General features: G+C 42.2%; 1 protein-coding gene across 23 annotated transcripts in view; it reads left to right on the top strand.

Moving 5' to 3' along the window:
- The window catches only part of FOXP1 (forkhead box P1), a 624,022-nt gene that overhangs the window by 66,780 nt on the left and 529,300 nt on the right, over positions 1 to 27,942 (top strand). For all 23 annotated transcript variants that reach the window (XR_006057033.2, XM_060402200.1, XM_060402196.1 and 20 more), the window contains one exon: positions 27,307 to 27,436. The gene's annotated coding sequence lies outside the window, so the exon portion shown is untranslated. The remainder of the gene's footprint in view (positions 1 to 27,306; positions 27,437 to 27,942) is intronic.

The raw sequence follows: 27,942 nt of genomic DNA on the forward strand, positions 1-27,942 counted from the left end.
AGTGGTTCCTTTATGGGTTAGCAGAGAATATGTTCTGTGTTTCAGACACTCGTAATAAGATGAAGAAATGTCCCAAGGTGACTGGGGAGGCGTATGGAGTTAATCGGGAATGGTGTGTGTGCTGGGGGAGGCGTGCACATGTGCTTCTCCCCTTCTTTCTTCCTGTCTGTCTGTCTGCATTTTTCTCTTTCTGTTCTGTTTTGCTTTTCCTGTATTGGTTGGAGATGTTTATCTGGTTTTAATGTTACACTGGAAGGCTGTCTGGTTACCTACCTGGCTCTTAGAAAACTGAGTCTTAGGAATATTTTGACATGTGTTTGTTGCATCTGATACAGACTCTTTCATGGAAAACATTGTGTTCAGCAGGGCCTGGCTACCACACTTGTGGGAAAGTATTTTGGACCCGAGAGAGAATAGAACATTTGCTTATATCTCACAGCAGAGCTGGTCAGCACCCTTATTGGGATTTAGCAGCAAATGTACATTTTGTGATGTATTTATACCACTGTGTCATTCTTGATTTTATGAGTTGTGGAGGAATTGGGCTTTGGAGTGGTTTCTTTGAGGCATCCCAAAGACTGAGTCTTTAATTTTTTAAGCCAAAGACTAGAATTAAAGTTATCCCAAATTAGATAAATATAAGGATCTATTGCTTGAAATCAGAGAAACTGTGGGAAAATGATAATGAAGAACTCAAGAAGGAGGGCTGAATGAGTAGAGATGGGCTTCTGTTAAAACAAAGTTCACAGCTTCCCAGGAAAATTTGGATTCTAGTTGTCACAAAGTGAGGAGCCTCTAAGACCTGGCATCAGACATAGGAGGAGATTTAGAGAGAGAGGTTGTTGATCTGCATAGCAGAGAATAGGGCTGAAATGTGATAGGTAAAGCTGTAAGGCTCTTCTGTGATGCTGTACTGGAGGACACGTGTTATCTCTCTTAGTATCCCTAGCCTTCTGCACATGCCCACATCTCTCTCTCTCGCTCTTTTATCCTATATCACATCACTACCTTCATATGTGCAGAATCGCTGCCAATTCTTTCTCCCCAAGTTGTATCCCTCATTGCTTTCCATAGAGCTCAGTGTTTAGTGTAAGCTTGATAAATGTTGGTGGAACTGATTATGAGGTGCTATAGGAAAGGTGGGTGTATTAGCTAGTGATGCTAGCTGCTATAACAGATAACCCCACACATGGATAGTGGCTCAAATCCAAAAGATGTTCTTCTGTTCACTGACAGGACTTCTCTTCCAGACACTGATTCAGGTACCTTTTCTCCTTCCATCTGTGACTCTGCCATCTTCTACCTGTGGTTTAAAAGTTCGGCAGCTTAAAAAAAAAAAAAAGGAAAAAGTGGAAAAAAAAAAGCAAAGAGGATCACTTAAATGAAAATTTTATGCACTGGCCCTGAAAGTAATATACATTGAGCAAATATTCTATTTAGACAAATGAAAACCATTCAAGAAAGGGGAGAAAAGAGCCCGAGAGGAGTCCTTTATAAATCTGTGTTCTCTTATAGAGCTGGTCTAGAATCACCTGGAAAGCAGGGATCCTGTTTTCTATACATTCTTTTCTTTCATGGCATTAGCATATTTCTGAACAAATAAAGGGGAGGAGATATTTTTCTTGATGACCTTGAATTTGAGTTTTCCCACGTGTAGAAGAATTCTGTTTGCCTTGCAAGGGTAGAAGTCTGGAGTTGGGGAATCACTGCTGCTGGGATCTGATGAGATCATTGAATCCAGCTGGCTCTTTGTATTAATTTCTTAGATGCACGTAGCAATATAAAATGTCCAGCAAGATTTGGTCTTACTTCCCCAAGTATTTGTTGGTTAAAAGAGAGTAAGTTGAGAGTTGTTCCGTGGGGAGAGTTGTTTATTCTAATGTGCCACTGTGCCATTTTTAAAATTATGTAAGTTACTGGTGTGCAATGTAATATAATGATTTATAAGTAAATTTCAAAGTTTATACTCCATTTATAGTTACTGTAAAATATTGGCTATATTACCCTTGTTGTACAATAAATGGTTGTAGCTTATTTTATACCTAACAGTTTGCACCTTTTAATCCCCTGCCTGTATTGCCTCTTCCCTCTCTCCACTGGCACCACTAGTTTGTTCTATAGATTTGTGAGTCTGCTTCTTTTTTGTTATATTCACTAGTTGCTATATATTTTCGATTCCACGTGTATTATCCCCCAGTATTTGTCTTAGTCTGTCTTATTTCACTTACCGTAATGCCCTCCAACTCCTTACGTGTTGCTACAAATGGCAATATTTCATTCTTTTGGAAGACTGAGTAGTATTCCATTATATACTTGTATCATATCTTCTTTGTACATTTATCTGTTGATGGACAGTTAGCTTGCTTCCATATCTTGGCAATTGTAAATAATGCTGTCATGAACCCAGAGGCGAGTGTATCTTTTTGAATTAATGTTTTCTTTTTATTTATAACTGGGAATGGAATTGCTGGATCATGTGGTAGTTCTATAGGTACATGTAAAAGAATGAAATTAGAATATTCTCTAATATCATATACAAAAATGAACTCAAAGTGAGGTAAAGACTTAGATTTAAGGCCAAATACCATAAATCTTTTAGAGGAAAACCTAGGCAGAGAACACTCTGACATAAATCATAACAATTTTGTTTTGGATCCATCCCTTAAAGAAAGGAAAAGCAAAAATAAACCTACTTAAACTTAAAAGGTTTTGCACAACAAAAGAAACCATCTACAAACCAAAAAGACAGCCCACTGAATGGGAGAAAATATTTGCAAATGATATGACAGATAATGGGTTAATATAAAAATTATATAAACAGCTCATACAACTCAACATCAAAAAAACAAACAACCCAATTAAAACATGGACAGAATACCTGAATGTACCATTTCTTAAATAGCTAGCTATTGATTGGATTTGAAATTTTGAGGTACCATCCACTGCACTTAATGTATTTCTAGGAAAAATATTAGAGAGCTAATATTGTCCCTTATATACCAGAAGATTGTGATAGAAGATGAAACAATCACTCAGTGTAGTTAATAGTAGCTTCCAACACTTTGCTTAATATCTCCTTTTTATATTTGCAATAACTCACTAAAACTCTCTGCCCATTTTACAGTTGAGGAAACTGAGTCCAAGAGTGGTTAGTTAGCTTATTCAACATAACTTAGCTAAGTAAGTGGACGATCTTAAAGTAGGAGCAGGCAGCCTGCTAATAAGCCAGTACTCCATAAAAGAAAAAAAATCTTTTCATTTCTCTGATACGAGCAACATCAAACTTAAGAGAGAAGCAATATTATCAGCTCAATGTTTCTAGAATGCTGGCCATTCTCTGGGAATGATCGGATGAAAAGTCTTGATTTGGATTGGCCAGGTTGCTCTGGCGGTTGTAAAATAAACATTATTTCGCTGACAATTATTATAATAGACATTTCCCTGACAGTTAATAAAGTGGTGTAGATACTACTTGATAATATGATCCCAGTTGCCAGTTTGGCTGCTAAGCTCAGGAAACCCCTGGGCAATGGCAGACAAATGCATTCTCGCGTTGTTACTTATTTAACTCATGTCACACATGGCTAGACAGCATTTCCATCATTTGAAAGCATTTGGTTATTGCCCTCTTGTTGATGCCGTGAGTCTATAAGGACTTGGACTTCAGATGGATTGTGATTGTCAGCTGTGTTTGCACAGCCAGGTCTATTTTTTTTTGTACATCACCTTCAGGGTAGGCTAATATTTTTAGCCAAAGTAAGACACAATATTTTGATCCTCTTTTTTTGACCTTTTTTTTTTTTTTGACTTCTTAAAGCTCTGTATTGAAAATGGATTATTTTCTAAGTACTAACTAGCATGGCTGACCTCATTTCCAAATTGGGAAGCCATTTTTTTCCTCATGCCAATACTGCAGCTATTTGAAATTCACAAGGGGTAAAACAGAAAGCACCTAGTCCATTCTGACATGCAAGCCACACTGGGCACTGGGTACATGCTTTGCAAATGTTTGTTGAATGACTAAATGAAACAAGTATGTGAACAGAAGAATGCATCTCATTCTGATTAATTTGTTCTGTAAAAAATAATATATTTCAGGAGTGAGATTAGGATGCAAGTATGAGTTCATTTTTCTTTTGATATAATTTCAAACTTCTAAGTTTGAATGAGGAATTTCCGTGTATTCTTTAGCTAGATCACCAGTTATTTACACTAGGCTCTATTTGTTTATCATTTTCTTCCCCCATCTCTCTCCTCTTTTTCTCAGACACTCACACACACACACACATACACTTTGTACGTTTGCACGTAATTTTCCTAAATCATTTGAAAGCAAGCTCGAAACCTCAGACACTTTTGCCATAAAATACTTCAGTGAGTATTTGCTCACAAAGATGTTCTCTTACATAGCTATAGTATACTTGATTGTATCAGGAGGTTTAACATTGATGCAAGACTGTTGTCTAGTTTTGTGAGTGTGGCAGTAAAGTCTTTGATAATTATTTTGCCCAGTCCAGGATCCAGTCCAAGATCATACATTGCATTTAGTTGTCATGTCTCTTTTATAAATCTGTATTTAATGGAGATTTGATTAGACAAAACCTATGATATTAATAGAATCTCAAATGAACTGTGCTGGTCATCCTTCTAATCCAGTCTTGGCTGAGGACAGAGTTACTTCTAAATATTGGAGACACAAGGTATTCTGATCCCTTGTTCCTTCCTTTCAAAGATGAGGGTTTGTTTGTTTTTTTTTTTTTTGGTCATCGTTGTTTTGGCAACTTTCCTTTATAATATATCCATGGATCTCACTACCCTAGTAGGAGAAAATATTTTTCCTTATGTTGAATAGTACATTATATAGGAATTACATGAAACATGGTTCTCATCACAGTGTTATATCCTTGTGTTACTGTTTTTCTCTTCTGTAGCCTCCCAGCACAAAAGTCCCCCTTTCTCCACTTTCTTCCTCTTCCTCCTCCTCTCTAGACTTCTTTAATTTCACAGCGGGAAGTTGCAGTAATGTTACATTGGCTCTGGCAAAGGCATTTTGATGACCCCTGTCTCCAGTCATTATAGTAACTAATAAAAGCTTGCAAACGACTGTTACTCTGTAAGCGTGATTCCAGTGACTTGTGGCCAGTTCAGCTGTATAAATACGCAGAGTTTTTTTGCCATGTAACTTTTGATCACAGGGAAATGTATATACCATTCCGTTGAATGTTTCTTTTAAATTTAATCACGTCTGAGTGTAAAATAACAAGCAGAAATAAAATGGCATTATAAATGTGAGCTTAAGATTCAGAAAGAATGGACGAATTCGTCTGCATAAAAGCATCCCCTACCATGTCCTGCAGAGCATTCTGGGTGAATTCAGAAGGCAGGGGATGGGTGGCATGAAAAGCAAGCCCTTGCTTAAGTATTCAACTGAAAGGCTGAATCACAGGCCTGATATTCTAGAGGGACTAGAGATGCCAGCTTGGACCAGAGAGAATGATGTTTTCCCTAACATTCATGAACTGAACTTACTGAGTTAACATTTGAACTTACGTAGTATGATAATCTTTATGTTATTGAATTAAAATTTTGGCTTCTAGAAAAAAGTCATATATATATATGACTATAAATATATATATAGATATTTTTTCCCCCTAAGTTGCCTGCTACGGATCTAGTTAATTATCACTGAGTTATGGTTTTACATGTTTGAGCTGCGTTTTTCTTGTCTTTGAGCTGGGCATCTCGTAAGCACTGGAGTGTGGCGCTTTGGAGGAAGGGTGGGAGATGGCTGGCTGTTAGTCTTTCCTGGAGGTGATGTAAGGGAGAGGAATTCCGAAGCTGTGACTGGGCCAGTGGCCAGAGGAGTCAAGCTGCTTACCTGGGTCTGCTCCGCATACAGGAGGCAGTGCTGTGATGTCTGTGCCAGGGCTTGCTGAGTGTGGCTGTGTCTGCTTTTCCTCCTTGCCTCTGGGAGACAGAGACACCACACCCTTCCTTTCAGGAGAGCACATCTTCTCAGGGGGTCCCCGCCCCTGGATTCTTTCCCTATTCAGTTACTTGCACAACAAATACTTACTAAATGCCTGTTTTGTATCTGGCAGTATTCTAGGAGTGTGGGAAAAATTAATGAACAAACAGATTCCCACCCCTGTGGATGCTCATATTCTGGAGGGAGACAGGGATGCAGCTGGGGTGCGGACACACGATGTAATAAGCATGTTATGTGGTGCGTTAGAAGGTGCATGCAGGGGAAGGAAAAGTAGGGTGATGAGGGCTGGCCGTGCTGGGAGGTGGGCGTGGGTTGTCCTTTTAGATAGACTGGTTGGGTAAGTCTCTTTAAAGGTTCTGTTTGAGCAAAGACTTGAAGGAGAGAAGGAAGTTAGTCCTGTAAAAGATTCTAGGCAGAGCCAACAGTTAATGCAAAAGCCCTCTGGTGCAGGGCATACCCTGCATGATTGAGGGACATTCAGGAAGTGGCCGTGACTAGGGGAGCTGAACCAGAGGAAATGTGGTGGGAAATGGGCCCAGAGGGCTCCCTGGGTCTTCTCCATGAAAGGATTTAGCTTAGACTTGAGTAGCCTGATGCCACTGGAGGTATTGACTTGATTTAAGTTTTAAAGGTTCCCTGTTGGTGCTGTGTTGAGAATAGACCGTGGGCAGGGTGAGGATAGGGGTAGAGGAGGAGCAAGCAGACGTGCTAGGAAGGTTCTGCAGGAGTCCAGGGGAGGTATGGTGGCCATGAGCAGGAAGTTGGTGGTGAGAGAGAGGAGCGGTGGTTAGATTTGAGATCTGCTTTGAAGGCAGCTTCCACAGAGCTACCTAAGGGAATAGATTTGAGATTTGAGACAAATACATGAGTCAGGATTGACAAAAAGACCATTAATTAGCCTGAGTGGGACTGAAGGATGTAATGACCATAAATTGTGAGGGGGAGGGATGTGTGTGGAGCCTGTTTCAGAAAGAAGATTAAGTTCTACACTTTTTGAGTCTTGAGCTGTCTAGACATCCCAGAGGACATGCCATGAAGGCAGATAGGTACCCATGTCTGCAGTTGAGGACAGAGATGTGGGCTGGCCTGGGAGCCTGCGAGAGCTGGAAGTGCCTGGTAACTGTTGCCAGGGCTGATTATTTTTACATTGTCCTGAAGCTGACCTACTGATTATTCAGGGATTCTCCAGTGTACTGCTAATCCTATGAGCACATAGGAGATGTTTAGTTTAGCCCTTGAAGCTGATGCTTCCTTGGTGTTAGGTGTTACCTCTTGAGCTTTGCTGAGTTGGGGTGCTGGTTGTCTACTCTGGAAGGAAGCTCTGAGAATCGCAGAAAACCTGAGCTGAACACAGACTTGGAGGTAGCCTTTCTCACCCCTCACTCTAGGAAGAGGGGATTGGTACCTGGTTGTGGGGCCGAGTGAGACTGGAATCCAAGTTCTTTTTCTGCTCCACTGAACAGTGACCAGCTCTTGTAAGAGGCATTCAGAAAACAGCTAATGCCAGGCTCTTGCTTCTTCCATTTGTTTGTTCACCTTTTATCTCCAGGAAAAGTTAGATTGTGTTCTGTAGAAAGGAGAAGACTGCCATTGCTCTTCTATCTTTACAGTGTGTTCCTTGAGTGTTTCTCAAAAGGGGCAAATGAGACTCTTCAGGAACATTCATGTGATGGTTCTGATAGCAAAGGAGTCAAGTAATAGTTGGGGAAGATTAGGGATCCATTTGAGGTGGGGATTTCTTCCTCTCTGTCCCTGTGGGAAAGGATGGAGCTCTTTGGGCTTCCTACCTTACCTGGAGTAGACACCTGCTCCTGGACTTTTTCCTGAGATTGGGCTTGAGCTTTGCTGTCTGTCCCTAGCCAATGTAAGACATAATTTAGGGCCAGATATGTGACCCTACCCTCAGCCAGGCCCTGTATCCTGTCTCTAAGGCACCACTGGGAGGCAATATAGCACAGTTTGAACTAGATTCAAATCCTGGTTCCTCTGCTTTATTGCTCTGGGACTTTGAGCAGTTTTAACATTTCTGAACCACCATTTCCTTTTTTGTAAAAGGAAAACATCCCACATTAGAATGTTGTCATGAGGAGACAAATAAGAAAAATGTATGTCAAGGGCTGGGCAGTGCACTTGGCACATGTAAATAGTGAATTCATGGCAGGTGTTAGCATCACCGTCATCATCATTGCTGGCGTGTCCTGTGGTTCCTACCTGGCTTAGCTAGGCCAGTTTGGTTAAGCTCAATTTCGTTTCCAAAAAAGATGTGCTAATTGGATTATTATATTTTCATGCCTTTATATTTATATATATGTGCATGGATTTGGAATCTACACATGTATATATTTATCCATTCAAGTTTCTCTTTTACAGATCTGTAAGAATTATATTTTTGTGTCATTGAACCATGAGGAAATTGGTTTTCAAAAGAAGATTTCATAAGGGATCATTATGTAGGCCATCAACATGGAGAATAATGTAGAAATGAAAGTTAGAAGAAAACATGAAAGCAAGGAAGAAGCTTGGAGTATTGACAGGGCACTAGTAGGAGCACATATTGTTATAACCTGGGTATTTTAATATCTCGGCACTTGCCCGTCTTGTTTCGGTGTTGGATGGCACAGACCAGGCTGTTTCAGGCTTGTGATAAATATTTCTTTTTATTTAATGCTACCACTTGTAGGCTTGTAATCAGGAGCGGCTTATCAGCAGCTTTTCACAATCTGACATTCCACATGGAATGCCCCGATGGAGGAAAGTTAGCACTCTGAATGCTTTTACAGTTGAATTCCACACACATGAATTATGACAAGTGAGGCGACTACTCTGTGGTTTGTTGTGTCTGGTCTGGTTCCTACTTTTAAAGTTGCAGTTGCGTTTGGTCATTTGAAGCTTATTTTCACAGTCTGGCCAAGCCAGCAGGGTCCCGGGGCTCTGTAGGGGACATAAACCGCCAGCCTTTAAGTTTGAGTGCTCAGTAGATAAGCATTTCAAGACTTCATTGCATCATACAAAAAGACTTATGGGCTTACTTAACATACACTATTTGACTTCATTTAGATATTTAATGGAAAGAAAAGCCTTTTATTATCACTGAAGGAAAGAACTGCCAAACGTTGGGAGGCTGAGTTGAAGTATTGTAACGGATATACAGAGCACAAATATGTTTCACTGCCTTCCATAATGGGGTATTTAATAATAGTTGTTTCTTTAAATTTAGCACATGTATCTTAGATATTTGCACTTGGTAAATTGCAGGCTGTGGTTCAAGAAACTCCATTTTGTGTGTGTTTAAAAATTTGTTTGAATAAGCATGGACTGATTCTTAAAAATGACCCATCAGTGGTGATTTATGTTTATTTCACAAACTCAGATTAGAGCGTCCACGTGAGGAATGAGCACCTTCCCTCCTGTCTTTGAACACAGGTAAACGTGAGCAGTAGATGAGATTGCTGACCTGCTTGACTGCAGAGTTGTTGAGTGTTTTGTTTGATGGGCATTGATCTCCGGTGTATATCGGGGTCCCAGAAGGAGAGAGTGGGAACTATTACGCTGTGGGGAAGGCACACTCCATTGTCTAGGAGGGAACCCTGCTATCTTGCTATTCCTGTGGGCCTGTGAAATCCTCAGGAACTGTGCCTGCACAGATGACCAGGGCTCAAGGGCAACTGATTCTCAATTTGAGGTCTACTCCTGTTCTTCCAGAATGCTCCTTGCAGGAGCTGTTGGGAACTGAATTGTGTCCCCCTCAGATTCCTGTGTTTAAGTCCTAACCCCTAGCACCTCAGAATGTGCCTACATTTGCAGAGTCCTTAAGGAGGCAATTAAGTCAAAGTGGGATCATTAGCATGAGACCTAATCCAGTATGATCTGCCTCCTTAGAAGAAGCAATGAAGACACAGACATGCAGGCAAGAAGACAACCATCCACAAGCCTAGGAGAGAAACCTCAGAAGAAACCAGCCCTGATGACACCTTGATCTCAGACTTTTAGCCTCCAGAACTATAAGAAAATTCTGTTGTTATAGCCTCCTGATCTGGGATACTTAGTTGTGGCAGCCCGAGCTAATTAATAGAGAAGCAAATCGGAATCTACAAGAGGGCATGTCTCATTTGAACAAGTCTATTTCATATTATGGAATTTATATCATGGAATATTCATATTCATATGGAATTCATATTATGGAATATTATGGTGACTCAGATGGTAAAAGAATCTGCCTGCAATGTGGGAGGCCTGGGTTCGATCCCTGGGTTGGGAAGAGCTGCTGGAGGGCATGGCAATCCACCCCAGTGTTCTTGCCTGGAGAATCCCCATGGGCAGAGGAGCCTGGCCGGCTATAGTTGCAAGAGTCGGACATGACTGAGTGACTCAGCACATTTCATATTATAGTACAGTGTTCAAATTTGGAAGATCATGGCAGAAAAACCTCTGAAGTGTGGCCACATCCAAGTAAAAAGCTCTAAAGCTTGGCCAAATCCACATGACAGGTAGCACTCTATTAATGCTTGCTGAAGGACAGGTGGTCAGCTATTTACACTGATTTGACTTAAGATTTTTCAACTTTATGATGGTGTAAAGGTAGTCCCCATTCAGTAGAAACCGTAGTTCGAATTTTGAATTTTGCCCTTTCTCTAGGCCAGCAGTAGGTGGTACAGTGCTCTTTGGTAGCGGTGGCTTCCTAGCAGCCATGTGATCACTAGGGCAGACAAGCAGCACACTTATAACCACTCTGTTTTTCTCTTTCAGTGCAGTCTTCATTATATGAGATACTCGCACTTGATTGTAGAACAGGCTTTGTGTTAGATGATTTTGCCCAGCCATAGACTGTTGTAGGTGTTCTGAGCACGTTCATGGTAGCTAGGCTAAGCTGTGATGTTCCTTTTTTTTTTTTTTTTTTTTGAAGTCAGTCGTGTCCGACTCTTTGCGACCCCATGGACAGTAGCCTGCGCCAGGCTTCTCCATCCATGGGATTTTCTAGGCAAGAGGCATATTAAATACATTTTTACTTGTGAGGTTTTCAGTTTACAGTGGATTTATTGAGATGTGAGCCCATCGTAGGATGGGGGAAATCTGTGCTAACACGTAATACTTATTAAGCACTCATAGTGAGCTGGACCCAGGGAGAAGAGTCTCGCCTCCATTACCTGTTTGAGTCTTCACTACAGTCCTGTGAGGAGGGAGCCATTATTCTCTCCATCTTGTAAATGGAGGAAACCGAGACGAAGCAAAGTGACGTCCGTGGGATTCAGCACCAGGCAGTCCTGCTACAGGCTTGTCCATGTTTTTGCTCCACCAGCCTTGGGAGTTCGAGGGAGGGGTAGTTATCTGATCCATTATCACTGTTGGTTAAGCGGTACTGAAGCCTGCTCTTTTACACCACCTCAAGAGAGCAGCTATCAAGTGGGTCTAGTGTGATGAAGATGTTGCTAGTCATAGTAATCACTCAGATTACAGAGCACTGAAGTGTGAGCCCAATCTGGGCTTTGACCCTCACAGCATCCTAAGCCGCTGTGCCAGAGTCTGCCAGTGGCCCACCCCCAGGTGATGGGACTCTGGCGCCTCGTCACGGAGCAACTCTCCCTCCCCTACAAGAGCAGCAGCATCTGCATTTGTCAGGGCGAAGGGGACAAAGGTGGCTGACAGTCACGTTTTAAAATGGAAGAAACCTTGTTCTTTTCTCCCTTATTACTGAAGCATTTTATGATAAATGTGAAAAAATGTTTAAAGCAGAGCAAAATAAGATAAGTCATCTATAGTTCCCCCCCCCCCCGACCCCCACGCAGAGAAAATGACTGCTAGTGTTTTTCTATCTGCTTTTCTAGTCTTTTTCCCATGGAGATATACTTACTCTAACTCTAAATGTACTAATATTTTTTGAGTAGCAGTGTTAGAAAAGGGCAAGGACTTGGACTGATGCTTGCATTAATATCACAGCTTTCCCTTCCTAGCTGCCTGACTTTGGAGACGTTATTTGATTTCTGTCTATATTTTCTGTTTTTAGAATGGGGATAATAAATAAAACTCACTTCGCTGGGGTTTGCAGTAGCCCAGGGTATGTACTGCGTTCTTTTGCAGCATCTGGCACACAGTAAATACACCAGAACTTTAGGAAGACTCAGTTTTTGTAACATATCTCTGTTACTTAGCAATATAATGCTCAGCATTTGGTGAGCAGGTATGATTTGGGGATCGTGTTTCCTTCTGTGTCTGTATTTATTTTTCCAACCCTTTTAAGTGACTGCATAGTATTTCACCATTGGTATGAATCATAATATATTTAATTTTTATTGGATATTTATTTTTCCCAGTTTCTATATATTATAGACAAGGCCGTGATATGTTACCTCACAGCATTGTCGCTGATTTCTACCCCAGTGGTTACTGTTTCATTAGAATCAATTCCAAAGAGTTAGGACTTAACAGGATGTGCATGCTTTAAAGGTTGCTGAAGCAGTGCTAAATCCTACCCACTCTCCACACCTAAAGGCTGTGCCAGCTTACCCTGAACCCAGCCATGGAGGAGAGTGCCCATTTCTGTTTGTAAAACTTTGCCATAATACTAAATTGATAACTTTAAAAGAGAGGCATAATTATGCTCTGTGGATGACTAACTCAAATCTGTTATCATCAAGGATAAGCAATGACTCCGAACTGAGAAGGGAGAGACCAGTTGGATACTGACGTTCAGTTAATTGTGTGGTCCAAGCAACGATGACGACAGCTGTCATATCAGACCCCCCGAGTGTCAGAATTTCTATAGAGAGTTCTCAACCCATAGTGAGATTTAGTCTTCACAGCAACCTTTTGAGGTGGGAACTTTCTTTAGCCCCATTTTATGGATGCAGAAAGAGAGGTTTAGAGAAATCTCATACTTTGTCCAAAATCACAAATGCGGTTACTGCGTGGCCGACTGGGAAGCTGAATCCAGGCACTCTCTCAGGTTCTTGTTCTTGTCCTGAGGTATTAGAAGTGGAAACATGGATGCCGGAGCCAGCATGGAGACAAAGTGAGACCGAGCAGGGTGGCTGGCTAAGCCTGGGGTGGGGGCAGAGTGGAAGGGCGGCAGGGTTTCTAGCTTGTTGGAATAGAAGGCACAGCTTCAGTGGCAGACATAGAGGCGTGCAGAGAAGGGGCCCATGTAGACCAGGTGTGCAGATTCAGATGTATATACAGGGCTATGGAGTCTGGGACTGGAGATCTGCCAGTAACACCCTTTGCCCTGCTCTACAGCTTACATGCATCATCCTGCTTAATGCTCTTACCACCTCATGACATGTGGCCTGTGCTTACCTTCATCCTATAGTTGCAGAAACTGAGGCCCAGAGAGCCTGAATAACTCAGTCCACCAGCGTCACAGCCAGAATCAGCCCCCAGGCAGCCAGATCCTGATCTGAGCCAGAGAAGATGGGAAGGAGATCTTTGTGAGGAGTTTGCACCCTGGGATGTACTGTTGAAAGTGATTGCTCCCTTCTTTTGAACTTTGTAACAGTTATGGTCTGTAGAATTCATCTGGCAATTAATTACATATTCCCCATGACACAACTCTCCTTGTTGTCCTGAAATGTTATTTCAATCACATATTGTTATTTAGCTTCTTGTGCTGAGAAAACAGCTGAGCCTGGATAGCCACCTGACCCAGCTCCCAAACGTGCGCCACAGTTCCTCAGAGTGGGGCTACATAAATGTGTGACTGAATTTCACTGGAGGGGTCTTGTTCTGGAGACTTTCGGACAGACAGCATTCGTGGAGAGGCCGGGAGAGGGAAAGGAAGGAGTGCAGACAATGCCTAGGAGAGTGATCAGGAGAACTTCGGAGAACAAAGAGGAGGCTGAGGACTAGAAGACATCCTTCTGCAGAGGGAGGGAAAGGATGGTGCCTCGGCCACAGCCATGAGCCCCGCTCCCCCTGTCACCGTTCTCCATGAGGATGTCCCCTGCGACTTCTAGGTTGTGTTACCAGGGCTCACTTGGTTCTGTACTTCCCTCCTGACCAAAATTTGCCCAAGTGCACGCAAGAAGCTGAGGGATTTCGACTGTGGGAGGTAGTGTGGTGCTCCCGATAGAGTTCTAAGCCTGTATTTCCAGTGGGGCTTCATCTTGAGAACCTTTCCAGATTTCCCTTTTGAGCTTTTGGAAGAGTAGTAGTCTGTTGTATTGGGTAATGTGAAGGGAGGAGACTTGGATTTCAGATACAAGTGCTGGTATCACTTACCAACCCTGGCCTGGGGTAGAAGACTTGGCTTCTCTGATCTTTCCTCATCTGTCAGATAGCCGTATTTACTTGTGAAGATTATAAGGCCTTGGATGGAAATGCTCCGTCAGGACAGAGCGCCAGGTGTGGACAGGGCTCCATGCATGCTGACTGGTCTTAGAAGTGGTTGTCCTTAGGACAATATCCAGAGACCTCTCACTCTGTTGAATACCAAGGTGAAAGGTCAGTGTGTTCCTTTCTTTTCCTATATTTATGATATAGATATTTCACCACTTTGACCCATTGATAATTTTCCCTGATGATTTGGTCATAGTCATCAGCTCTTCTCCTGCTCTCCCGAGGCATTTCCAAAGCACACCATTCCACCCTGTTTCTCAGAAGGAAATGTGTCCATCAGTCATTGGACCACTCTGAGACTGGTCATCATCCTCATATCCATTTACCAGGCTGTATTGCTGCCGCTGCTGCCAAGTTGCTTCAATCATGTCTGGCTCTGTGGGACACCATAGACGGCAGCCCACCAGGCTCCGCTGACCCTGGGATTCTCCAGGCAAGAACACTGGAGTGGGTTGCCATTTCCTTCTCCAGTGCATGAAAGTGAAAAGTGAAAGTGAAGTCGCTCAGTCGTGTCCGACTTTTAGCGACCCCATGGACTGCAGCCCACCAGGCTCCTCTGTTCATGGGATTTTCCAGGCAAGAGTACTGGAGTTGGTTGCCATTGCTTTCTCCACCAGGCTGTATTGGGTTATGTTTGTTATTATTATTATTATTATTTTAACTTTGTAAGAATTGTCTGGATGTTCTTTCTTAGTCATTTTATTAGTCATTCAACTTTTTTGTTTTTTTTGAGATGGATGAAAAACATCACTTTGAGGCAGTGGGTCAGATGGACGTGGCTGACTGGGTAACTGTATCCCCGCTGAGTCAGCTGTCTGCTCAAACAGCTAAAAGCTGAAGAATGCTGATGACTTGTCACCGGCCAGCGTCACATTAACTTGAAATTCCGTTTCTGCTCCTCAGTTGTGGGAACTTGGACGTCTTTGGTGGATTGTTGGAAACCACTCCAAGTATTGTATTGATTGGATTATGGAGCCTGGAATTGTCAGTTATCCCCTAAAGTGGCATTTTCCATTCAAGGCTGAGGCATAAAAATTGTGAAATGGGATGGTTCAAAAAGGTAGGATTCGATGCTGTTTTTTCTTAGAAAGGGAAAGCCAGGCTCTGACAAACTCTCTGATGTGCCGAGGCTCTCCAACAGTTGGCAAAACGGGGGCAAGGTTTGTACTTCCTACTCATTGGTCATGCAGCCTCCAACCCCCTGGGCCTTATTGCCTTTCTGCTAAAACTGTCTGGACAGCTGTTTGTTTTGTTGGTTCTTCTTCCTTGATTGGAGAGACAATCTCACTATCAAGGGTGATGGCTGCCTCAAAATGCCCTTGGCCCCTCGTCTCTTCATCATATCTCTGAATCACGTTATAACCTTGGGAAAGAAGTCTTGTAAGTATGTTTGTTCTCTGATATCTGTGTGTTCTGTACATTAGGTGTCTTGGGTGATGGATAAGGGGTTACTTTGCCTCCCTACAGTACCATACGCAATGAAAGAATAATGCTTTGTAAATGAGGATGTTTATCTTATTATGCTACCACAATTTCAACTTCCTTTTTTTTTTTAACTTCTTTAAATTGGGCATAGGTTTAGAAGATGAGTTGAAAGTAGGGGGCAGGGGTGGGGGTGATATTTGCTTTAACAGAGTTTGGCCTCTTGTATTTTTTTAAGTAAGGAATATAGGCCTTCCTCAAAGACCTGTGGTAAGAAGGCTTTTGTTGCTAGTTGGAATATTGGGACCCAGAGAATTCTCTGGAAGAGAGCTTTGACCTACCTCTGGTGGGATTTCATGTTTCATTCCACAGACCAATTGTTTTAAACAGTACTTTTAAACCAGCTTCAAGACCATTGGTTTTTTCAAAAGTTATTTCTCCCTTTTTACTCTTGTGTTTCCTTCCCTTTTCAATAATAGAGGACTTTTCTGTTTTACAGTTAAAGCTACTACCTTTTTCTTAATTTTAAAGCAGGCAGAAATCATCACTGACTAGGCATCTCAGAGAATTGCAGTTAATATTGTGACCTAGTTGGTTTCTTCATTTTTAGAAAATTTTGTTTCATTTTTTCCCCCATCAGCTCTGTATGCTGATTTTTGTAACCTTAATCTCTCACGGAAAATATGGACCCTATCCATTCACATGACGATGATGTCTGGTTTCACCATGTTATCACTTTCCGTGGAATATCACCACTGGGAAACTGAGACTTGAGTTTGCTATTCTCCTTCATCTGCAGGACCCGCCATTGTCAAAAGTTATAGTGACAAGTTTCTTGTTAGTAGCCTCATCACTGTGAATGTGATTCTTGTTCTCATCCAGTAGAGAGCCTTGGTTACCCACAACCCACTTCCAGCTTTTGATCAGATACATAGGGATCACCTATCGAGTGTGAAGATGAAATAATATCATTTGTTTACCACCTTGAGTTGTTTACCACAGGCTGTGAAAAATATGTTTTGAATTTAAAAGTGCAAAAAACACGTGTACCAGCTATCAAAAAGTTCTCCCTGCAAAGTAAACATGTTTATAGAGCAAGACTCAAAACAAAATACTTGATCACGATAAGCCCAGCCAATGGAAAGAAAGTAAACGTGTTTACCACGAAAACCTTATAAAGAGCCCAGATGGCAGCCAGCCCTCTGCTCGCTTGACTGTTCTTCACAGGAGCAGCTAGGCCCCCCTGGGCTTGAAGGATGCATGAAGTTCTTGCCCTGCCGGGAGGCTGCTCCCTTTTCAAGCCCTGCTCTCTCAGCGTAGCCCAACTTGCCAGGGAGGGTGGAAGGCTTGTTTTTTGTGCCACTAAGCTGAACCTCTATTGGAAGGTATTTGTGAAACTGAGCCTCGAGTTCCCATAAATCTTAAGTAGCAACTTATCATAGATGACTGCCAAGTAGGCTTATGGGGAATCTTATCTTTCTGGCTCCCTGATAGAACCAAGCTGAGTATCACATATAATAACCTTCTGTGTCCTGGGCACTGTAGTGAAGACATCTAGGATATAAACCATGAGTCACACCGAAGCCTGGCTTCACCCAGCTCATTCAGGTGAAGGAACCAAAGGGCTCAAGCAGGAAGTTGGTAGAAAAGACATAGTCATCCTGAGTGATAACAGGGATTTTGGGGGGTATGTGGAAAATGAGCCTTAGATGCTGTAAAAGAGAGAAAGCTTAGAAGGGGGATGATGAATTGTGCATGTGGTAAAGAGGTAAGAATTTGAGTTATGGTGCCTTTTCTCATTGCAGTCAAAGTGCAAATTCAGGAGAAATGACCCTGTGAGTGTTGGCTCCATGCAGGGTCATTAGTGAATTTCAGAGTTCAAGGTCTTTGAAGTGGAACAGTTCTAAGGAATGGTGAAATCAAAGTTTTGGCCATGCCTTCAGATGTAGAGGAAGTGGTAGTGGTTAATTAGAACTTAATGTACCCTTACTCTGGGCAGATATTATCCCAATTTTCAGGTATGGAGGAACTTGCCCAAGGGTATAACTAGTAAGTGGCATGGTTAGGATGGGACATGAGCAATTAGCCTGAGCTCTCAACTAATGCAGTATACTGCTTCTCAAATAGGCTGAAAGCTTTTAGGATAAGTTAAGATAACCCAGCGTGTATTCATTTACTTGAACAGTTGGCAGTTTTGTTTTGTTTTGTTTTTTGAGTGGTATCTTATCTGAACCAGGCCTGATGTAAGCCTTGGCCAGGCTGTTGAAAGGGCCATCTTCATGGCTATTGGGGTTGATAAAAGTGGTCACACTGAAGGAATGTAGACCAAAACTGTTAACCAGATACTGAAACATCTGAGACAGGTGTAGAAGTACATTTGACATTTAGAGTTAAAAGCTGTATGGGTGGGTTGGAAGCAGTGGTTCCCTCACATACCGTCATCAAAAGAAGGGTTCTGAAGAGTCAGGGAATCACAGTGGAGAGGAATGATAGTATTCTCCATGGGGGTAGATGGTAGGCAAGGTAGACTATTAGCAGAGCCATAACTTGGCTGTAAGAAAACAAACAAAGGCCAACTCTTCCCTCTTTGCGTGAAGTCAAGGGGTGTTGAGTGAATGCCTTCTGGGAAAGGTAAAAGCGATATCTTTGAGTAAAAAGGAAAGTCTCCATATTGTTCATGATGTTAGTCTTGGAAGGTGGTGGAAAGAAATGAGCACTGGGGCTTCCCTGGTGGCTCAGTGGTAAAGAATCTGCTTGCCAGTGCAGGGCCCTGGCTTTGACCCCTGCCCTGGGAACAGCGCGCTTGCCATGGGGCAGCTAAGCCCGTGCACCGCAACTATTGAGCCTGTGCTCTAGAGCTCGGGATCTGCAGTTACCGAGCCTCCAAGCCTCAGCCACTAAAGCCTGCGTGCCCTGGAGCCTGTGATCTACAGCAAGAGAGGCCGCTGCAATGAGAAGGCCACGGGTGCAACTAGAGAAAGTCCATGCAGCGGCAAAGACCCAGTGCAGCCATAAATACATATAATTATTTTTTTTTTTTAAAAAGAAATAATATTAACTGGATAAATTTTTTTTAAAAAAGTGAGCATTGGAGCCAGGATACAGGATAAAATGGGGTTCTAGAATGCCTGGGAGGCAACAGGATGATGGTTGAATTCAAGGAATTCACACTCCTTGAATTGGGGGTGACAGTTAAGTCACTTGTTATCAATGTCAGGGTTCAGACGGAAGCTGGGTTCTTCTTGGGGAGATGGGGGGAAGCAGACAAATAGAACTGGAGGGCCAGCCTTCAAGTTTTAAATGGAATGTTTAGGGGATTTTCAGTGAAGAAGAGCGATAAACAAAAAAGGTTGCTGGATAAGCCTCAGTGAACTAGAAAAGTAATTACTTAGCAACTGTATTTCCCCATGTGTTCTAATTAATCTAATGGGTTTACTTAAAAACTTGTTTTTGAACATAGATACCAGCAAGTCCTCTGGTGAGTTGGAGTAAATCTTATTAGTGAAAGTTAAGTAAAAGTAACAGTGATTAGTTCTAGGGAACTTAGTTGAAATGAAGTCAAGTGGGCCCAGTGAAGCCACAGATGTTGATGGTGGTGGCTCATTTGGTTTAAAACTTGGGTGGTGGTTTTGATTAGAACTTTAGAACTTAGCTGTTCAGATAGATGCTTATTTAGGGTGCATTTGAGGTTGCAGTTTTTTAAAAACAGATGTATTATTTGTTCTTCTTCTCCAAGCCTTATTAATCAAGGCAGATTGGCATTTTATTTGTGAGCTGACAGCACGCACCTTTTTTTCCGCAGCCTATTTGCTTTCTGAACTGGATTCAGCATTGTCAGAAAGTTATTCACGGGAGTTGGTGATGGAGTCTGCTCCACCCACTTCTGTTCCATTTCTATTTTGGTGGAATTTGCAACAAAGGAAACTAAGTTAGTAAATTAGAGAAGGATTGAAGCTCTCACAAATGCTCTCCTTCTTATCAGGTTGTATAACCGATTAGACAGAGTGGTCCCACTCTTCCTGTGGAACAGGGCCCTGAAGGAACACAGGTGCAAACCCCAGCAGGTGGCCTTGGCCGTGACCTCCCAGGTCTCCTGACCTATCTGATGGAGCTACATTAAGTAATCCATAAAGACATGTATATGTATATGTATGTATACTCATCCGTCCAGACGTATTTGTGTATATATGCGTGTGTATGTGCACATATACTTATTTATGTGAGTCTAAAAGTTCCACATACAGCATTCTAATGGATTTGAGTTTTGGATCAGTGTTCCTGCAGAAAGTAGGTAGGTAGCTTGTCTCTCTCCTGGGTCTGAGAGGACAAGGGAAGGGGTACATAATAGAGCCTGGAGAGAGAAACTTCAGGGATAGGGCTGCCTGGCAGGAGCTGTGATCTTTCATAGTCAACCTCCAGTGCCCTGGCGGGGAGAAATCTGGGCAATAAATGCCCCATCTTCTTTGTCTGCCTGAGATGAGACCTCCATTGGTTGTACCAGCTGGAAGCCAGAGGATAAGAGTACTTGCTGATGCATCATACACGGTAGCTTTCCAAGACACAGGGCAAGGTGAGGGATTGGGGTGGCGTGGCAGGTGGAGGATCTGAAGAAATAAATGGAAAATCGCCCATCCAGTACATTTTGTTCTGTGACCTCGTTTGGGTATGACTCTGCCAGACTTGGCTTGGATAATGCGTGGGAGAGGTTGATGTCGGACAGGGGGTCCCAGATCTCCAGAACAGCAAGAAAGCACCTAGTCTGATACAGCTTTGTTTCCCAAAGCATGGTGTCTGGACCAGTAGTGCCAGCCTCATGTGGGCACTTGCTGGAGATTTTCAGGCCCTGCCCTGTACCTACGGAATGAGACAACCAGGGGGAGGGGCCCAGCAATCTGTCTTTTATTAGCTCTCCTGGAGATTCTGCTGCATTTCCAAGATTGAGAACCTCAGCTGGATGTCTTGAGGTGTTGGATGACCAGCAAAATATGTCAGTTTACTAAGATGACCACTATTATCTTGCTTGGAAATGCCAGTGACAAGCATGTTGTCTGTTTGAGTCCCCTGCTTGGAAACTCTGCAGACTCCTAATCTTTTTTATTCTTAGGATAGGCTCTCTTCAAAAGAAGTGGAATAATGGATAACACATAGGCCATGGGGGCTCATACCCCCAGCATTTCTTGCCTTTAATTTCCAAGTCCTCCTTTCAGCCATGCAAAGAAGTACCCAGCAGGCCTCAGACTTTGGAGGTTGTTTTTGAAAAACAGATGCAAATACTGCCTCTGCTGTTGTTGTTTTCCTGGTGCCTGGCAGTGTTTGGTAAACAACTTGATTGCTAGGTCTTGGCCTCAGGGAACCACAGCTGCTCTTTCCAGCTCCCTGCAGACTTTTGTACCGAGCAAGGATTGCTTCAGGGAAAAATAAACAGGGGAGAACAAAACAAGAAAACAGCACTGTTGTTCTGTGGCTGCCTCTACCTGTTTTCCTGGAGCTGTTTTGCAACCACAGGCCCTGAGCTTTGATTCCTAACTTGAAAACACAAGGCAAAAACCCCACAGCACTACAGGCTCCTTTCTCTGTTGGTTAGAGGGCCGAGTGGCCGCCTCTGCTGAACTTGGAAAGCCTGTTGTAGAAGCCACTGGAAGGATCTGTGCATTTTGAAATATGTGAATTGAAAAAGGAAAAAGCTTCATTCTTTCTAATGACCCCCAAGATGGTAATCTGGCTTTTCAAATCTCCAAGAAAACAGATTGAATATGGCACAATTAATGGTTCAACACTTCTAGGCTTTTCTCAAAAATATCTTAATGGGCTTTTAATTTATTGCAGCTCCTGACCAGCAGGCTTGAGGCAGAGTTGCTGTTGACCCCTCGGGGCCAATGTGCTCTCTGAGGTGTAAGTGAAATAGAAGAGAACAAAGGCCACCTGGAGAGTCTGCCTTGACCTCTCTGGGCTGAGCCCCTGGGACTTGCTGGGTTGCTGGCTCTGCAGAGGTGCATTGCACTACAGAGTAGAGGCCAAGGCGCATCTTCCTCAGGGTTCCCTGGAAGAGCTGGTCAAAATGCAGATTCCTTGGACTCCAGAATGAGACTCTGGAATCTGGGGGTAGGAATCTGCATTTCATGATAGTGTCCTCATTGTGTGTCACTGTTGTAGTCCAGGACGTTGGTGATTGACAGCCAGTGTGAACCAGTGAACCTAAGTGGGAAGCAAGCAATGGTTTTGCCAAACTTTTTAAAATTTCCAGACCTATATGTCATTATAATGTGTTAACTTTTGTTTGCTCACAAGTTCTTGATATTTTGGCTCCCTCTGCTTAAATCAGGCAAGCTTCTTTCTGCAGTCTTTCTCTTTGTGCCTGAAATGCATCTTTCTGAATGTCCTTGTAGAGAGATCGTAAACTTTTGATTGTCTGAAAAGATCTTTATTTTGAAAGATAATTTTTCTGGACATGCATGCAGTTCCAGGTAGATGGTTTTTGCCTCTGGGTGGTGTTCTGGATAATTTTATTTGGAAACTGGTTTTTGGGAGGGTTTTCTCTTCTTTTTCTTTTAAATTTCAGTTGCTATATATTTCATTTCTAGAGGTCAGAGTTTTGGTTAGAGTTACAGAGCTTGATTTTATAGTATATGTGTGTATCACATGTATATGTATATTGTATGTATTTTATAGTATATGTACTATATGCTGCTGCTGCTGTTAAGTCGCTTCAGTCGTGTCCGACTCTTTGTGACCCCATGGACGGCAGCCCACCAGGCTCCCCCTTCCCTGGGATTCTCCAGGCAAGAACACTGGACAGGGTTGCCATTTCCTCCTCCAATGCATGAAAGTGGAGTCGCTCAGTCATGTCCGACTCTTCGCGACCCCATGGACTGCAGCCTACCAGGCTCCTCCGTCCATGGGATTTTCCAGGCAAAAGTGCTGGAGTGGGGTGCCATTGCTACGTATAAAACTATAGTATAGTTGATGTGGTGTTTTGGTTAGAGTTGCGCAACTTGTATTTTATAGTATATGTGTATGTATGTGTATGTTCAGGCGCTAATGCATCTCTTGCATTGCAGGTGGGTTCTTCACTGCTGAGCCACCAAGGAAATCCATAGATGTATTACAGTATGTGTGTGTATATATATATATACATATGTGTATATGGACTTCCCTGGTGGCTCAGACGGTAAAGCGTCTGCCTACAATGTGGGAGACCTGGGTTTAATCCCTGGGTCGGGAAGATCTCCTGGAGAAGGAAATGGTAACCCACTCCAGTATTTTTGCCTGGAAAATCCCATGGATGGAGAAGCCTGGTAGGCTACAGTCCATGCAGTCGCAAAGGGTCAGACACGACTGAGCGACTTCACTTCACTTCATATTTGTATATATGTGTGTGTGTGTGTGTACATGGGGCTTCCCTTATAGCTCAGGTAGGAAAGACTGCCTGCAATGCAGAAGACCTGCGTTGGGTTCCTGGGTCAGGAAGATGCCCTGGAGAAGGAAATGACAACTCACTCTAGTATTCTTGCCTGAAGAATCTCATGGATAGAGGAGCCTAGCAGGCTACAGTCCATGGGATCACAAGAGTCGGACACAATTTAGCAACTAAACCACCATTGTGTATATATGTGTGTATATATATATATATACACACACACACACAAAGTGTTTATTTTATAGGGTATATATTATACTATGCATACAAAACCATATATATTATATAGTATTTTGATTAGAATTATAGAGCTTGTATTTTATAGTATATGTGTATATGTATATTATTTGTGTATAGAGAGTATATTTATAGTGTATGTGCACTATACAAATAAATATAAATTGTAGTATATCATTTATATAGTATTTTGGTTAGAGTTGTAGAACTGATGTTTTATAGTATATATATGTATTTGTGTATGTATATACTATATGTGCCTATAGAGAGTGTATAGTATATATAGTGTGCAAATACATATAAAAACTATATATAATGTACATAGATTATGTCGTATTTTGGTTAAAGAGCTTGTATTTATAGCATATAGTATATGCATGTGGTTTATATATACTATATACAGAATTTATAGTGTATATCCTGTACATATGCAAACTGTAATATATCATTCATACAGTATTCTGGTTAGAATTATAGAACTTACTGTGTATATATGTGTCTATGTATATATGTACTATGTGTGTCTGAAGAGAGTGTATAGTATATATAGTGTAAGTACATTTAAAACTTAGTATCTATCGTTCATACAGTACTTTGGTTCGAGTTGCACAGCTTGATGGAGATGAAATTTAGTCTTGAGTCAGTTGAGTTCTTAACAGAGCACACAAAACCAAAAAATGTCCACACACCACAGTGATAGTTTGTCCTTTATTTTTTTAATATGCCTGATGACACTAACGTTTTAGGAAGTCAAGCTGATTAACACTAATGATACTCTTAGGCTTTGTTTAACCACCTTCGTCTTAGCTAAAAGTCAGCCTCTGTGTGCATCCAGGGTGGAAGTCCTGCATGATCCGTCTCTTTTCATAGCTGTTCTTGCACTGCTTGGTTCTTTAACCCACCTGTAAACCTTTGGCTGGGTTTCCCAGGTGACTCGGTGGTAAAGAATCCGCCTGCCAATGCAGCAGATGTCAGTTTGATCCCTGGGTGGGGAAGATCCTGTGGAGAAGGAAATGGCAACCCACTCCAGTGTTCTTGTCTGGGAAATCCTATGGACAGAGGAGCCTGGTGAGACCGTCTGTGGGGTCACAGAGAGTTGGACATGACTTAGCAACTACTCAACAACACAAAGCCTTTGACTGCGATATTCTGTTTTGGAGGAATTCCTTTGCAGTCCTGCTTCCGTTTTCCTTCCAAAGCTTGAAAACCTCCAGATTCCTCTCAAAATCCCTTATCTGCCCAGATACCTAGCGTCTTTTTATGTGCTCACTTGTGCTCACTTGTGCGGCTTCTCTGTGCTTCCAGATCCCTCTTGAATCACAGACCAGAGCTGTGTTCCCAGCCATCATTTGGTATAGGGGTTGCAAGGGTTCTTTTTCTTGCTTTTTTCCCTTTAAATTAAATGTGTACTATTAAAAGGTTAGCTGCTCTCTTTTAAACATGAGGAAATTTTACAAAATAGTGATTTGGATTCTTGCCTTTGATTTTAGAATTGAAAGCTCTTATAGCCTGGGGTTTATGTTGTCACAGGGCAGTAATGGGCCTGTGGGGCCACTGGCTGCTCTCTTAGCTAAGAGAGCCTGCAGCCTGCAGCCTCCCTTACCACTCCCTGGATCTTTTACCTGGTCTGTCTTGCTCACTCATATTATCTGCCTGGTTACTGTAGATGCCTTAGCTTTCCCAATACGAACAAGGAAGCTCAGGTCGGAAAGGTCTATCCTCTACAAAGCCTTATAGCCAAAACTCACTCAAGCAAGCCCCAGTCAGAAAAATGTCTAGTGCAAGGTAGGCAACTCAACATTTTGTGTTAATATATCGACGAGAAAAAGATGGATTTCTTCTGACTGCAAGTTTTGTCGAGTCAAGTTCCTAATAGCTGTGTGATATTGGGCAAGTTACTAAAACTTTCTGTGCCTCGGTTTTCTTATCTGCATGTAAGAGTGTCTTTGTGGTAAGAATAGAGTTAAATGAAATGACTGTTGTAAAATACTGAAAAAAATATCCAATGCAGTGTGTATTTTCAATGAATGGCAATTGTATGCTTAGAGGATCCTGAGAATTTGTTCTTTAAGTTGTTGGTTTGTTTACTGACTCGGTCTTCTTGCGTGGCTGCTGTGAGCCAGGCATTTTTCTAAATTTTTGGAAGACAGCGAAGTTTCCTTATCATTTGGAGCTTATAGTCTAGTGAAGAGGACAAGTGAGGAAATGAGAAAAAAGTTTATAGGTGATGACAGGAGCTCTGAGGACAGCAAATAGAATGATTTAATTAGGGGTGATAGGAAACCTAGCTTAAGTATGCAAGTGAGACTGCATGCTTGAAGAGGCCTTTGCCTAGAAGACCCTGTGATGAGGTGGAGCCATTTGTCTAAGGAGTAAGCTCATGGCATTCCAGGCACTTGGGAAAGCCAGTGCAGCAAGCGTGAGGTAGGAAAACCCTTGGCTTCTTGAAATGGATGTCTACCCACTGCATCCACGTTGTAGCTGAGGATTGAGTTGATGGCTGGTGGTGGTGTCAGAGAAGTAGAAGGTGCCTGGATGATGCAGGGCCTTCTAGGCCAGAGAAAGAAAAAGATTTTGTCCTGAAGATGGTGGGCATTTTCAGCCCCTTTCTTTTCGCTGCATGACATCGGCTTAGTAGGTTTGCAGAGCTTCCCTGGGTCTTGAAAATGCTTCTTGTATCTCAAGGCTCCTTGGAGTTTAGACACAGGGGCTTTATCATTTTGAGACAAACTGTGGTCTGTAATTGGCCCTATCCAGTTACCTGGTAGTTTGGTAGAAATACAGAATCTCAGGCCCAATTCCAGAGACACTGAACCAGTGTCTCTGGGAATGGCCCAGGAATCTGTACTTAGACAGGTCTTCAGGTTATTCTTATGTATACTGAAGTTTGAGAAACACTCATCCGTAACACATGTGGGCACATTTCCGTAGGAGTTGGAGCTGTAGTTTTGGGAGAGGAATGGACGCCTTCCACGGTCACCCCGTGGGTGTTGTCAGCTGCCAAGGCTGCAGGTGTACCAAAGTGTGGCACTAGTGCCAAGGTGAGAACACCTCTGTGCATGTGCCAAATCCTCTGCCCGCTGCTCAGTTTTGGTGTTGATGGAGATTCATGGTAAAAACCTTTTTTAATCTGGAAGCTTGGAGGAAAAGCTAATAGTTATAGGCTTTATCCAAAAACGCTAAGATGCTATGAGGTAGAAGGGACATGAAAAGCATCAATTAGTGACCTGACCTTGCAGATGAAAGGACTGGAATCCTGAGGTATTAAATGACTTTCCTGGAGCCACACGATTGATCACAATGCTGGGTCCAGAATTCAGCCTTCTCCACGTGGTCATCTACACATTACATGATGTGTTTTTTCTTGATGGAACTATCTCCAAGAAACATCTCTTGCTCCTTATATGTAATTCATAAATGTCTGTAGAATATTTTGGAGGAAAATGATTATAGTTACTTCTCTTCCTAGTTTTGATGTTTATTATTATTTTTGAAGCAATTTTTATTTTTACATGTTTTATCTTTTAGTAAAGAGAGTTACTTAATATGAATCAGTATGTTTATCCATGTCAGATTTGAGTTAAAACAGCTTATTGTTACTGAGCACTTTATAATTGGACAAAAATGCTATTTTTGTTATGCCAACATATGTAAAATATTTGGCACAAAGTCTGCAATAAATAACAACCTCTCAGTGTATGTGTTGAAGTAATTGGTATCTGTATCTTTCAAAACATGATTTCCGGTTTATATTTTACAGCATCACATTTGATATATCGACATACCTCATTTGAAAGGTGTTTTCCCCCTACCTCTAGGTTCTATGTCTATAGCGCTGTTTTCAAGTTTAAGGAAGTGGTGGTTTTAGAAGTTACATCTTAGTTATGTGTAAAAAAATATTTTTGTATTGCAGTGTCCCAGGAGCTTTTGCTGACAATTCCAGTTTCCAAACGAAACATTTGGGCAATGGTGAAGGCTTCAATACCTTCTCACATTTGCTGTCAACAATGAATGGACGGATGTGATGCCTGCTGGTCGAAAGGGTGAGTGAACATTTAAGATTATTCATCTGAAAATTCACAAGGCCAAATGTGGCCTGATGGGGTCCTGCCCAATGCAGGAAACTGAAAAAAATCCCAAGTTCATCGGAACAGCTACACTGAAGATGAGAGACTGTCATTGAGAAAGAACAGACACTATCACTGCTTTCTGGTAGAACCTTTTGGGATAACTTGTACACTGATCTGAGAATTTATAAAAGGTATAATAGGACACAGGAGAACTTTCTTTGTTTATGTGATTCTTTTAAGCATAATCTGAAGGACGGCCTACCTAAATTACGAGCTACATGCACGGTTGAGAGAGTAATTGCATTTCTTTTGTCTCATTACAGTTCGATGGTGAAATGAGCTACCATGAAATAAGGCCATGATGACCTCATTTTGATGGTGGGAGGGGGACTTAAGTCTGGTTTGTTCATTGAGAAGGTCCCATCCCAAGACTTCCGCAGGACTGGGGTTCTTGAGAAAGCGAAAGGGTCGGGAATTGT

This window comes from Ovis aries, chromosome 19 (assembly GCF_016772045.2).
Source record: "Ovis aries strain OAR_USU_Benz2616 breed Rambouillet chromosome 19, ARS-UI_Ramb_v3.0, whole genome shotgun sequence".
NCBI lineage: Eukaryota > Metazoa > Chordata > Mammalia > Artiodactyla > Bovidae > Ovis > Ovis aries.